This window comes from Hevea brasiliensis, chromosome 17, assembly GCF_030052815.1.
Source record: "Hevea brasiliensis isolate MT/VB/25A 57/8 chromosome 17, ASM3005281v1, whole genome shotgun sequence".
Lineage (NCBI taxonomy): Eukaryota > Viridiplantae > Streptophyta > Magnoliopsida > Malpighiales > Euphorbiaceae > Hevea > Hevea brasiliensis.
In genome coordinates this window covers 17,818,738-17,832,468 of record NC_079509.1, presented here as the reverse complement: position 1 = coordinate 17,832,468, position 13,731 = coordinate 17,818,738, and the positions used below count along the sequence as shown (strand labels likewise).

Genomic DNA, 13,731 nt, shown 5'->3' with positions numbered 1-13,731 from the left:
TCTATTCAACCTGCAAAAAGGCTTAAAACACACTTCCATATCCACAAACCATATATCCACACTTCAATCACATCACACAGCCCCTCCTGGGCCCATCCAAACAGTCATCAATCACAATATGTAAAATTACAGTTTAGTCCTTATAATTGATCTTTTTTGCAAAAATTACCCAAATAAACTCTAAAAATTCTAAAACTTTGCTCCGCGGTCCTTAGCAATATTTCTATGCTAATGCAAAAAGAATCATAATTTTCTGAGCTACCACGAATATTTTATAAATTTTTAATCCAATTCAAGCACAAGAAAATCACGAAAAAGCAAGGTTCGGGTTTACCTATGCCGATTTTGACTCCGGGGACGCGCTTGGGATGTCTGAAAATGGTGAGGTAGCCAAATTCTCGATCCAATTCCAAGATTTTTCGGTAGCCGGTCTGTTTGGCCGGAAATTCATAGACCCAGGTAATCGTCGAATTTCCGTGAATTGAAGGTACCTACATGAAGCTCACAACACGGGGGTCAGTATATAATTTTTACGGAATTTTCTAAGCTCATTTAATGCTCGAAAAAATACTACAAAGTTTCGTAGGACCCACCAAAAACAGTGTCGAAAAATTTTGAAATTTATATTGCCGCAAAGCTCTCGACGAGTGGAGCGCTCTGGAAGTCTTGGTTTTCTCTTGGGGTTCACGGTTTGCGAGAAATCTAGCCCAAAAGTTGAAATGGGCTAAAATTTTCCGGACAAAAATTGGGCAAACCGCTCGATGGATTTTGGCGTTCTTGGTGTCTATGGAAAGTTCTCGAGGTGGAGATGGTGTTCGACACAAGAACCGGCCCAATCGGTGGCCGGATCAGTCGGATTTCGGCCGGGAAGTCGAAACAGCGTGCGCACGCAGGTGGGTCTTCACGCGCGTTTTTTGGCCGCCTGGAGCGTTGGCTGGCCATGGGGAGGCGTTGGGGCGGTGCACCGGCGAGGTGGGGAAGGCTGGGTGGCGGCAGCGCTGCCTGGGGAGGAGAGAGGAGAGAGAAAATGGGAGAGAGAGGAAGAGAGGTTGGGACGCGCGGGGAAGGGAAGAAGAAGAAAAGAAAAGGCCGGTCCGATTCGATCAGTCCAATCCAGTTCAGTTCGATTCGTCCGGTTCAATTCAGGATACAAAATTTTGAATTTTTACTCTGCCTTTAGACCGAAAACGAGGCCCAAAAATTTCGAAAAAATTCTAGAAAACTCAAAAAATTTCGTAGAGTCCAAATATATTTTTAGTTTTGCCATGTGGTCTTTAAATTAATTTTTAAAAATCATCAAAGCTTTATATTTTCGGAAAATCGAACCCGATTTTTAAAACCCAAAAAATCTCAAATAATTTTCCAAAATTTAAATAAAATAAAATATTAATATTTACTCATAAAATAATAAATTTAAAATTAAGGGTATTACATTCTTCCTCCCTTACAGAAAATTCGTTCTCGAATTTTTACACAAGGCAGAATAAAGTATAGAATTACACATTGAATAGATAAGGGTACTTGCTACGAATGTCCCGCTCTGACTCCCAGGTGCACTCTTCCATTGACTGACTTCTCCACAAAACCTTAACCATAGGGATCTGTTTTGATCTTACCTGCCTCACTTGGTAGTCCACTATGGCTACAGGTTGCTCCTCAAACGTCAAGTTTTCTTTCAGATCTACTACATCCGGCTGTAGCACATGAGAAGGATCAGGTATGTATTTCCTGAGCATGGAGATGTGAAATACAGGATGAACATAAGAAAGGTTGGGTGGTAGCTCCAACTGGTAGGTAACTGCTCCAACTCTATCAGTAACCTCAAAAGGTCTAATATACAGAGGTGCCAACTCGCTCTTCTTTCCAAATCTCATGACTCCCTTCATCGGAGAAACTTTCAGGAATACATAGTCGCCTACTGCAAACTCTACATCCCTCCGTCTGGGGTCTGCATAACTCTTCTGCCTACTGAAAGCTGTTTTCATTTGTTCCCTGATTAAAGGAACTATCTCTAAAGTGTACTGCACTAGGTCTACATCATGCACCTTCGCTTCTCCCATTTCCATCCAACACAGAGGAGACCTACACTTTCTGCCATATAATGCCTCATAGGGTGCCATCCCTATGCTGAAATGATAACTATTGTTGTACGCAAACTCCACCAAAGATAACTAATCATCCCATTGACCTCCAAAATCTAAAACACACATGCGAAACATGTCTTTCAGTGTTTGGATTGTCCTTTTGGACTGTCTGTCTGTCTGAGGGTGGAAAGCGGTACTAAAGTTCAACTGCCTGCCAAGTGCCTCTTGCAACTTTCTCTAAAACCGAGAAGTGAACTGGAGCCCTCTATCAGATATTATGGAAGCAGGAACTCAATGCAATCTGACGATTTCTCGAATATAGAGTCGGGCGTACTGTGCAATAGAATATGTGATCTTCACAGGCAAGAAATGAGCTGATTTAGTTAGGCAGTCTATAATTACCCATATCGAATCATATCCTCATGTGGTACGAGGCAACCCAGTCACAAAATCCATAGTAATCATCTCCCACTTCCATTCTGGGATAGGGAGCTCTTGCAGCTTCCCTGACGGCCTCTGATGTTCAAATTTCACCTTCTGACAAGTCAAGCACTTGGACACAAAGTCTGCTATGTCTCTTCATGCCATTCCACCAATAACTATCTTTCACATCATGGTACATCTTGGTGGAGCCTGGGTGGACATTGTACAGTGTATAGTGTGCTTCTCACATTATTTCATTTTTGAGATTGTCCACGTCGGGCACACATATCCTGGAACCTTGCATAAGGGCGCCATCACTGGCAAATCCAAACTCACCACCTTCACCCTGTTGTACTCTTTCTATGATCTTCATCAATTGCTAGTCTCTGTGCTGGGAAACTCTAACTATGTCTCGCAGGCCTAGTCTCACTGAAAAATGAGCCAATAATACCCCCTCATTTGAAAGATCTAAGTCAGACCTTGATCCATCAACTCATGTACTTCCTGAATCAACGGTCTCTTCTTCGCTGACATGTGTGCCAAGCTGCCAGAAGATTTTCTGCTCAAAGCATCTGCTACTACATTGGCCTTCCCAGGGTGGTACTAGATGGTACAATCATAGTCCTTCAGAAGCTCCATCCATCTCCTCTGTCTCAAGTTTAAATTCCTCTGTTGGAAGATGTACTTCAAACTCTTGTGGTCGGTGTATATCTCACACACTTCACCATACAGGTAGTGTTTCCAGATCTTTAGTACAAAGACTACAGCCGCTATTTCCAAATCATGGGTGTGGTAGTTCTGCTCATGCCTCTTCAGCTGCCTTGAAGCATAAGCTACTACTTTTCCATTCTGCATCAAAACACACCGTAAGCCAACTCTAGAGGCGTCACAGTACACGGTATATCCTTCACCACTCATTGGTAGTGTCAACACAGGGGCACACTCCTTAAGCTTTTGGAAACTCTCCTCACAATCATCTGTCCAAATGAATGGAATACTCTTCCGAGTTACCTTAGTTAGGGGAGTTGCTATCCTGGAAAAATCCTGCCTATAGTAGCCAGCTAGGCCCAGAAAACTTCGCACCTCTGTGACTGTTGTAGGCCTAAGCTAATCAGTTACAGCCTTAATTTTCTTGGGATCCACTTGAATGCCTTCACTAGAAACCACGTGTCCCAAGAATGAGATGCTTCCTAGCCAAAATTCACATTTTGAAAATTTGGCATATAGCTGGTGCTCCCTCAATGTCTGCAACACCATCCTCAAGTGCCACACGTGTTTTTCCTCGGTCCGAGAGTACACTAAAATGTCTTCTATGAATACGATGACAAAACGGTCCAAGAATGGCCTGAACACCCTGTTCATTAGGTCCTTGAAGGCTGCTGGTACATTAGTGAGTCTAAAAGACATTACCAAGAACTCAAAATGACCATATCTTATCCTGAATACTGTTTTGGACACATCCTCATTCATGATTCTCAACTGATGGTGGCTTGATCGTAGGTCTATCTTGGAAAAGAATCTAGCTCCTTGGAGCTAATCAAACAGATCATCGATCCGAGGAAGTGGATAGTTGTTCTTCACAGTCACCTTATTCAGCTGTCTAAAGTCAATACACAACCTCAAGGACCCATCTTTCTTTCTCACAAATAGAACAAGAGCACCCCAGGGTGAAGTGCTCGGACGTATGAAACCCTTGTCCAAAAGCTCCTGTAGTTGCTCCTTTAGCTCTTTCAATTCTGCTGGTGCCATCCTGTAAGGCGACATTGATATGGGGTTTGTACTCGGTACAACATCAATGCAGAACTCTATTTTCGTTCCTGGTGGCAACCCTGGAAGCTCCTCAGGGAAGACATCTATGAATTCTTTGACAACATGAACATTTTCCATGTTGACACCTTCTATAGATGTATCTCTCACCAATGCCAAATACCCTTGGCATCCACGCCTCAACATTTTTCTAGCACTAATTGCTGACACCAAATTATATGGAGCCACGCTCCTGTTTCCATCAAAGCTAAACTCTTCCACACCAGGTATGTGGAAATACACATTTTTGTTCCTGCAGTTTAAAGTGGCATAATGAGTTGCCAACCAATACATTCCCAATATTACATCGAAATCCATTACTGGTAAAGTAACCAAATCTGCTGGGAGGATCTTTCTATCTACTACTACTGGGCTACCCGAAAAAACCATATCTACATCTATGTTGTCACTAAGCGAGGTAGCTACAGATAAAGGACATTCTAAAGTTGTAGGGTTTCTACCCAATCTCATGGCAAACACTGGGGAAGCAAATGAGTGCGTAGCACCCGGATCTATTAAAACACGAGCCTCATAGGAACAGACTAGAAGAATACCTGCCACAATTGCATTGGAAGCCTAAGCATCCTGGTGGGTCTGGGTGAAAACCCGAGCTAGACCCATACCCTAGGTTACAGAACCCTGATACTGACTTCTACCTCCTGATCTGCCTCCAAATCCACGTCCCCCTTGTCCTCGGTCCTGTTGGCCACTGAACTGACTGTCTACCATACTGGAAGCACCAGGATACAATTTGCAACAGAACCCTTTGACCCCATCTGTGGCTCACTGAACATGGGGCATTCCCTAGCAAAGTAACCTGGTTGGCCACACCTAAAGCATACTCCTGAACCCATCAGACAAGGTCCTGAATGTCCTCTTCCACACTGTACGCAAGGTGCCAAGGAGGATCCTGAACCAAACCCAGAACTGCTGTATCCCGAACTATAACCACTGCTGGATCCGTACCCTGGTCTAAATCCTCGAGATTTGTGTCTAAGCCACTCCTCTTATTCCTGCTTCTTCCTTTGTAATTATTTTGGCCTCCGCTGTCTGGAGCACCCATGTGGGGAACACCTGAAGAACCCTCTGCTCTATTTTTCTTTGCTCTCCCACTGTCATCTCCGGTGTAGCTAATCTCAATCTGTCGGGCTTTATCAACTACCACATCAAAAGACTGATCAGACATCATGGCCAGGTTTGCATACCTCCTGTCAAGCCCCTTTAGGAATCTTTTCACCTTCATACTTTCTGTAGCCACTGCTGTAGGGGCATATCTGCTCAGTTCCAAAAATTCTATAGCATATTCATCTACAGACCTGCCATTCTGCCTTAAGGCCTCAAAGGCCCACTGCTTTTGATCTCTGAAACTTTCTGGTACAAACTGGTTGATAAACAGTTCCACAAACTGAGTCCATGACAAACCCTCCATCCGAGGTAATATGTAGTCATTCATCCATTATCTAGGCATAAACCCCATGACATGCTGCACACATTCTACAAGTCTCCTATCAGTCAACTGTAACTCTGTTCCTGCCTGTCTGTAGGAATCTAAAAACCGATAGGCATCGTCTGACACATCATAAGTACCAGGTACCAACTTCTTGAAATTGGTTATCTATTTATAAGGTTCTCCCCTTGGTGCGGTGGACTACTGTTGTTGGGGAGGGTAGACCATATACTATGTCATTATATCGATGGTTCTCTGCAAACCAGCTAGAGTAGCTGTCATTGGGTCCATGGAACCCAGGGCCACAAAAGATTGTTCCTGAATAGGTGGTGGTTACTCCTATACTTGAGCAGCTCAAGGCCTCCTACCCCGCCTCCTCGAGGCAGGCCCCTCATCCTATGCCGACACCTCGTCAGGCACATCTAGTTCTAGTGTAGTGGTAGCTTTCCTGCTTCTACGCATTTTCCTGAAATTCAGCAGCATTAGCCCACAAAATTTCAAAACTGCATATTACACAGCTCTATAGACTCATTTTTACACACAATATTTGAAGCAAAAACTAGAAGCAAAGATGACAAAGCAAGACGAATGTGGACCCTATTTTCCCCATGTGACTCTTATTAGACTCTTCCCAACATTTTAGACAAATATTCCCTATGAATCTGGAGCCTAAGCTCTGATACCACATTTATCACGACCTAACCTATGGGCCGGACCGGCACTAGGACCTGGGCCAGCCTAAAGCCCCCGAGGCCCGTAGTAAGCCTAACTATTCCTCAACCCAACTCTAAGGCCCATTTGGGCCCAATTTCAAGAATTCAACCGGATGGAGTCCGGCCATAAAATGGACTTTTCAACGGGGAGTTTTTGACTCACCCGACTTGTAAACACAATATATAATCAATTGGGGAGCTCAACTCACCGTCCATATACTCATAATAACATAAATTCAAATGGGAGCTCAGCTCCCTCATCCAGTACAATATACATGCATTTAATAAGTTTACAGGTCCAACATGGCAAATTATATTACAGACCCAAATCAAATAAATGTTTCTAACACATGCGGAAATTCTAGGAGTTAATAGAATTATACATATATTAATAAACCACCTGCGAAGAAGAAAAGCAGGTTAACCACAACAATTATCCTCCTGTAGCCTGAAAAAATAATGAATAGGAGTGAGCGTTAAACTCAGAGAGTAAAATATCAATTTTAACCATAATCTCTATAGCTATCTAAAGCTAATGCACCCTGTAGAGTGAAATGCAACATCGTCAATATTTTCACATCATAACAGCAAAAAGGTAATTTGAAGCACTCACACACCCGATAATGTCAAACAATATATATATGGGAGCTGATTCCCTATATAGCCCTCTTAATCCAAACTGTGCCAGCGAAGAACTCAAGCTCGGACTTTCGCTTAATAAACCAAATCGGGATCCCAGCGAAGAAATCAAGCCATGTCTACCTCAAAGGACCGGGTCCCAGCGAAGATCTCAAGCCGTGTCTACCCGTCCTGTCCATAGCCAACACCACACCACACGTACGCCAACTCACGCACACTGCTCCAAATTACCACAACAATATCCATTGCACTTTAACAGTTATGAATGCAACATAAAATGTGCCTAGAGTTTAACTACATAGATATATACATATAAGTGATGCATGGGCATGCTTGAACATATAATAATATCGAAATTACAATTAAAATTAATATTTTATTCACATACTCAACCGAAGTCACTGTGGCAGCTGGGTGGACGAGGACGGCTGTCCCGGCTCACCTGACAATTTTTATTACAATTATTTAATACAATTGACTCAATACAAACCAACAAAAGACCAAATACGTTCTAAGTCGTGCCGAAAATCCGGCAGAGTCTCTCCTATACCTAGGACCTACCCAACCTGCAAAAATGCTTAAAACATACTTCCATATCTACAAACCATCTATCCACACTTCAATCACATCACACAGCCCCTCCTGGGCCCATCCAAACAGTCATCAATCATAATATGTAAAATTACAGTTTAGTCCTTATAATTGATCTTTTTTGCAAAAACTACCCAAATAAGCTCGAAAATTTCTAAAACTTTGCCCTGCGGTCCTTAGCAGTATTTCTATGCTAATACAAAAAGAATCATAATTTTCTGAGGTATCACGAATATTTTATAAATTTTTAATCCAATTCAAGCACTAGAAAATCACGAAAAAGCAAGGTTCAAGTTTACCTATGCCGATTTCGATTCTGAGGATGCGCTCGGGATTTCTGATAACAGTGGGGTAGCCAAAGTCTCGATCCAATTCCAAGACTTTTTTGGTAGCCGGTCTGTCTGGTCGGAAATTCACAGACCCGGGCAACCGTCGAATTTCCTAGAATTGAAGGTACCTACACGAAGCCCACAACACGAGGGGTTAGTATATAATTTTTACAAAATTTTCTAAGCTCATTTAATGCTCGGAAAAATACTACGAAGTTTCGTGGGACCCACCGAAAAACGGTGTCGAAAAATTTTGAAATTTATATTGCCGCGAAGCTCTCGACGAGTGGAGTGCTCTGGTACTCTCGGTTTTCTCGTGGGGTTCACGGTTTGCGAGAAATCTAGCCCAAAAATCGAAATGGGCTAAAATTTTCCGGACAAAAATTGGGCAAATCGCTCAATGGATTTTGGCGTTCTTGGTGTCTGTGGAAAGCTCTCAAGGTGTAAATGGTGTTTGACACAAGACCCGGCCCAATCGGTGGCCGAATCGACTGGATTTCGGCCGGAAAGCTAAAACATCGCGCGCGCGTAGGTGGATCTTCGCGCGCTTTTTCTGGCCGCCTGGAGCGTCGGCCGACCATGGGCAGACACTGGGGCAGTGCGCCGGCGAGGTGGGGAAGGCTGGGTGGCGGCGGCGCGGCCTGGGGAGGAGAGAGGAGAGAGAAAATAGGAGAGAGAGGAAGAGAGGTCGGGATGTGCAAGGAACGGAAGAAGAAGAAAAGAAAAGGCCGGTCCGATTTGACCGGTTCGCTTCGGCCGATTCGATTCAGGATACAAAATTTTGAATTTTTACTCTGTCTTGAGACAAAAAATGAGACCCAAAAATTCTGAAAAAATTCTAGAAAACTCAAAAAAAAATCGTAAAGTCCAAATATATTTTTAATTTTGTCACGTGGTCTTTAAATTAATTTTTAAAAATCATCAAATCTTTATATTTTCGGAAAATCGAACCTGATTTCTAAAACCCGAAAAATCTCAAATAATTTCTCAAAATTTAAATAAAATAAAATATTAATATTTACTCATAAAATAATAAATTTAAAATTAGGGGTGTTACAAATTTCATCTCAAGTAGGAGACTATAACCCATCTCCAAAATTTTCTTTATGTATCAATTTTCGGTCTTTTCTTTTTTTAAACCAAATTTATATTTTTCATCTCATATGCCTTTCAAGCTCTTCGACAATGGGAGACGATCTGATTTTTCACAAGAGAGAAGAAAAAAAAAGGAAAATATCATGCTATCTTTAAAATCGAACTAAATAATTTGAAAAATTCATAGACCAAAACTAAACCGAACAAATTTTTACAAAAATCGAATTGAATTTTCAAATTAATTTGGTTCGGTTGATTATTTCGGTCTGAATCAAATAATGCTCACTTTTAATTAATTAATTAATTAATTAATTGATTTTAGTTACTTAATTTATAATTTAATTGATTATGATCTACTTCATTAATTGATAAAATACTCAATAGTACTTGATTATGATATAATTGATCGTAATTACTTGATTTATGATTTAATATATTATAATCTACTTGATTAATCGGTAAAATACTCAATAGTATTTGATTATAATCTAATTGATAATAGTTAATTGATTTAAAATCTAATTGATTAATAGTTACTTGATTGATTATGATATAACTGATCATAACTACTTGATTTATGATATAATTGATTAATATTTACTTGATTAATTGGTCTAATTATTAATAGTTATTTAATTAATTGATCTAATTGATTATAACCTAATTTATCATAGTTACTTAATTTATAATCTAATTGATTAGGTCTATTTGATTTTCACAAGAGAGAAGGAAAAAGAAAAATATTATATTATCTCTAAAACCAAATCGAATAAATCAAAAAATTCAAAAATAAAAATTGAATTGAATCGAATTTCTATAAAAACCGAATTAAATTTCAGAATTAATTCAGTTTGGTTGGTTATTTCAGTATAAACCGAATAATGTTCATCCCTATCTAATTAATTAATTGATTATGATATAATTGATTATAGTTACTTGATTTATAATTTAATTGATTATGATCTATTTGATTAATTGATAAAATACTTTATAGTAATTAATTATTATGTTATTGATCAAAGTTACTTGATATGATCTACTTGATTAATTGATAAAATATATGATAATATTTGATTGTGATATAGTTGATCATAGTTACATGATTTCTAATTGATTGATAGTTATTTGATTGATTGATCTAATTGCTAATAGTTTTTTGATTAATTGATCTAATTGATTATGATCTACTTGATTAATTATAAAATACCAAAAAATACTTAATTACGATGTAATTGATTATAATTACTTGATCTATGATCTAATTGATTATGATTTACTTGAATAATTGATAAAATCCTTTATAGTACTTGATTATGATCTAATTGATTACAGTAACTTGATTTAAGATCTAATTAATTAATTGATATAATTATTAATAGTTGTTTGATTAATTGATCTAATTGATTATGATCTAATTTATCATGTTTACTTAATTTATGATTTAATTGATTAATAATTGATTCAATGATCTAATTGTTAATAATTTATTATTTAATTGATCTAATTAATCATAATTACTTAATTTATGATCTAATTGATAGACGATCTAATTTTCATAAGAGAGAAGAAAAAAGAAAAATATTATGTTGTCGAAAAAACTGAAGGAAATAAATTAAAAAATTTAAAAATAAAAATTGAATAGAATCGAATTTTCAATTTATTCAGTTCGATTAGTTATTTCAGTCTAAACTGAATAATGTTCGCCCCTATCTAATTGATTAATTAATTATGATTAATTGATTTATGATCTAATTGATTATAATCTACTCAATTAATTAATAAAATACTTGATAATTCTTAGTTATGATATAATTGATCTTAATTACTTGATTTATGATGTGCTTGATTGTAATCTACTTGATTAATTGATAAAATATACTATAATACTTGATTATGATATAATTGATCATAATTACTTGATATTTGATCTAATTAATTATAGATCTGCTTGATTAATTGATAAAATATCCAATAATTATTCATCATGATATAATTAATTATAGTTACTTGATTTATAATCTAATTGATTATTATATGCTTGATTAATTGATAAAATATTCAATAGTACTTGATTATAATCTAATTGATTATAGTTACTTAATTTAACATCTAATTGATTAATGGTAATTTGATTAATTGATCTAATATATTATAATGTAATTAATTATAATTACTTGATTTATGATATAATTGATTGATAATTACTTGATTAGTTGTTCTAATTGTTAATAGTTACTTGATATCGATCTAATGGATTGTAATTACTTGATTTATAATCTAATTGGTTTACTGATTATTAGACCAGTACAAATGGATCAACTCCAGTTTGCTGAATAAAGGATTTGAAACTTGAACCAAACTTGTCATCAATTCGTTTCTTGGTTAAATCAATCTTATCGGTCAATTTGATACAATTTTAGTAACACTATATGAAATCAATTGTGATTGGTTGAATTTTTACTATGATTATACGTGATTAGTTAAATTTTTTTGTAGATTATAATTGGTTAAGAGAATGATAAGAGTTATTGATTGGTTGAAAATTTAGTAGCATGTGATTGGTGAGAGTTGATTGATAAAAAAAAGAAAAAAGAAAAAAAGAAAGATGGTTGTAATCAATTGGATTTTGGAGGAAATGATTTTAGAGGAAAAAAAAATTAATTTGGAGAGGATAAAATAGATATTTCACCTCATTTGTATAATTTTTCTAAATAAAATTTTGCATAATATATATATATATATATATATATATATATATATATATATATATATATATATATATATATAATTTTGTTACTGGGTGAATTTTTAAAATTTTGACAATAGTTTCTAAACTTACAAAATTAAAGAAAAAAAAAAGTCTTCATTTTAGAATAAACCCAAATGACGATCATCATCAACTGTTAATAAATGTGATTTTTATGATTACTTCTTTGTTCATGGTATTGTAATTGGGAAATGCGCAGCAAGACTTGGATTCACTTGGGGATTAGGTTTAAAAATTAAAACAAAAAAATATTTCTTGAAAAAAATATCATTTATAAAGTTATTGAAAAAAATAATTTTAAAAAATATTTATTTATTTTTAAGTTTTATAATTGTAAACTATTAAATTTAATTTTAAATTAATTTTTAATATTTTTAAAAAATATTTTTCTTAATAATTCATTAATACCATTATTGTGACAGTGAAAGAAAACTAATTTTACTTAACAACTTTAAAAAGAAAAAAAAATTGAGTATGTAAATACCAACAATTTTGAAAATTATTGATAATTTGTCAACCGATTTAAAATTTATTTATAATTTGTAAGTAGTAATTTATGAGGCAGAAAATTGAGTGTTAAATTATTTATTGATAATTTATTAACTGATTTTATAATTTATTAATAATTTAGTAATAAATTTTAAATTTGTTAATAAAATTCAAATGAAAAAATTTTATCTTTTTTATTTAATTATCAACGAATTTCTCTTTTCTTTCGTTTCTTTTATTTCTTGTTTAATTTTTTTTCTTTTCTTATCATTTCTTTCCTTACCTTTTTTTTTTCTTCTCTCTTTTAATTTTTTACTTTATATTTTTCATTTTCATTAATATAATTTTCCTCCATTTCAACGCTCTTTATCACTGAAACATGAAGCTTTTTCGTCTGAACTACCGTGAATTCTTGTCCACTCCAACGGCTCTGAGTTCAGTGAGAAGGGCCTTTTCTGCTTCTTCTTCTTCTGCCCCCAAATGGGAAGGTGGGCTCGATGGTGCAAGGAGCTTCTAGAGGAATTGGCCTTGAATTTGTGAGCTGATTTTCTTCTTTTACTTTTATTTTATACTTCTTTCATTTCAATTTCTTGGTTTCTTTCTGGCTTTTTTTTTTGAAGATTCTTGCTTGCATTTCCAACCTTTCTCATTTGTCGCATTCGACGTATTATTTTACTGATTTCTTAATTTTGAGGATTTGTATATTCGTATCGTATACATATCTTTTTTTTTTTAATGTAATTATTTATAGAGAAAGGGTCTGTTTTGGAGAACAATGTATAGTTTAGGTGATTCACACCCCTGGTAACTGAAATGATAATTGATAGACAAGCATGATTAATATGTTTAATGAGACTAATCAATTAATGGGAAATCATACAATTAGAATATAATGGACTAGAGTTAAAAAGTGTGCAGTTTTTGTCTTTTTTTTTTTTTTTTTCCCATTCGATAAATGGACTGATTTCTTTGATATCCATCGGAAATGTCCTGTATCTATATGATTTTATAAGTTTTCAAGGCTTTGAATTCCTGCTTTATCCTAGAACCGACCAACATACATCATTATTTGTCCTTATACAAAGAATGTTTTTCTTGTATTTGCACTGTAATTTAAATCAATTCACTTTGGTTTTAATAGAAATAATGGGTCACCAAGGTCGTAAACAAAATCTATCAAATGCTGTGAAAAATATCTTGATCCCACTTTCAAGAATTGTTGTGAGCATCATTTTTTTTTCTGCTTATGATTTGGATGGGATATTCCTTTCTTTTTTTGTTTTTCATTATCCTGTTAGGAATTGCTAAATTAGGTTCCATGTATTATTTTGTGTCAAAATCTGTTGAT

General features: G+C 35.9%; 1 pseudogene; it reads left to right on the top strand.

The window, feature by feature from the left end:
• Positions 1 to 12,659: 12,659 nt before the first annotated feature.
• LOC110633444 (benzil reductase ((S)-benzoin forming) IRC24-like) overlaps positions 12,660 to 13,731 on the top strand; it is a 48,253-nt pseudogene continuing 47,181 nt past the window's right edge.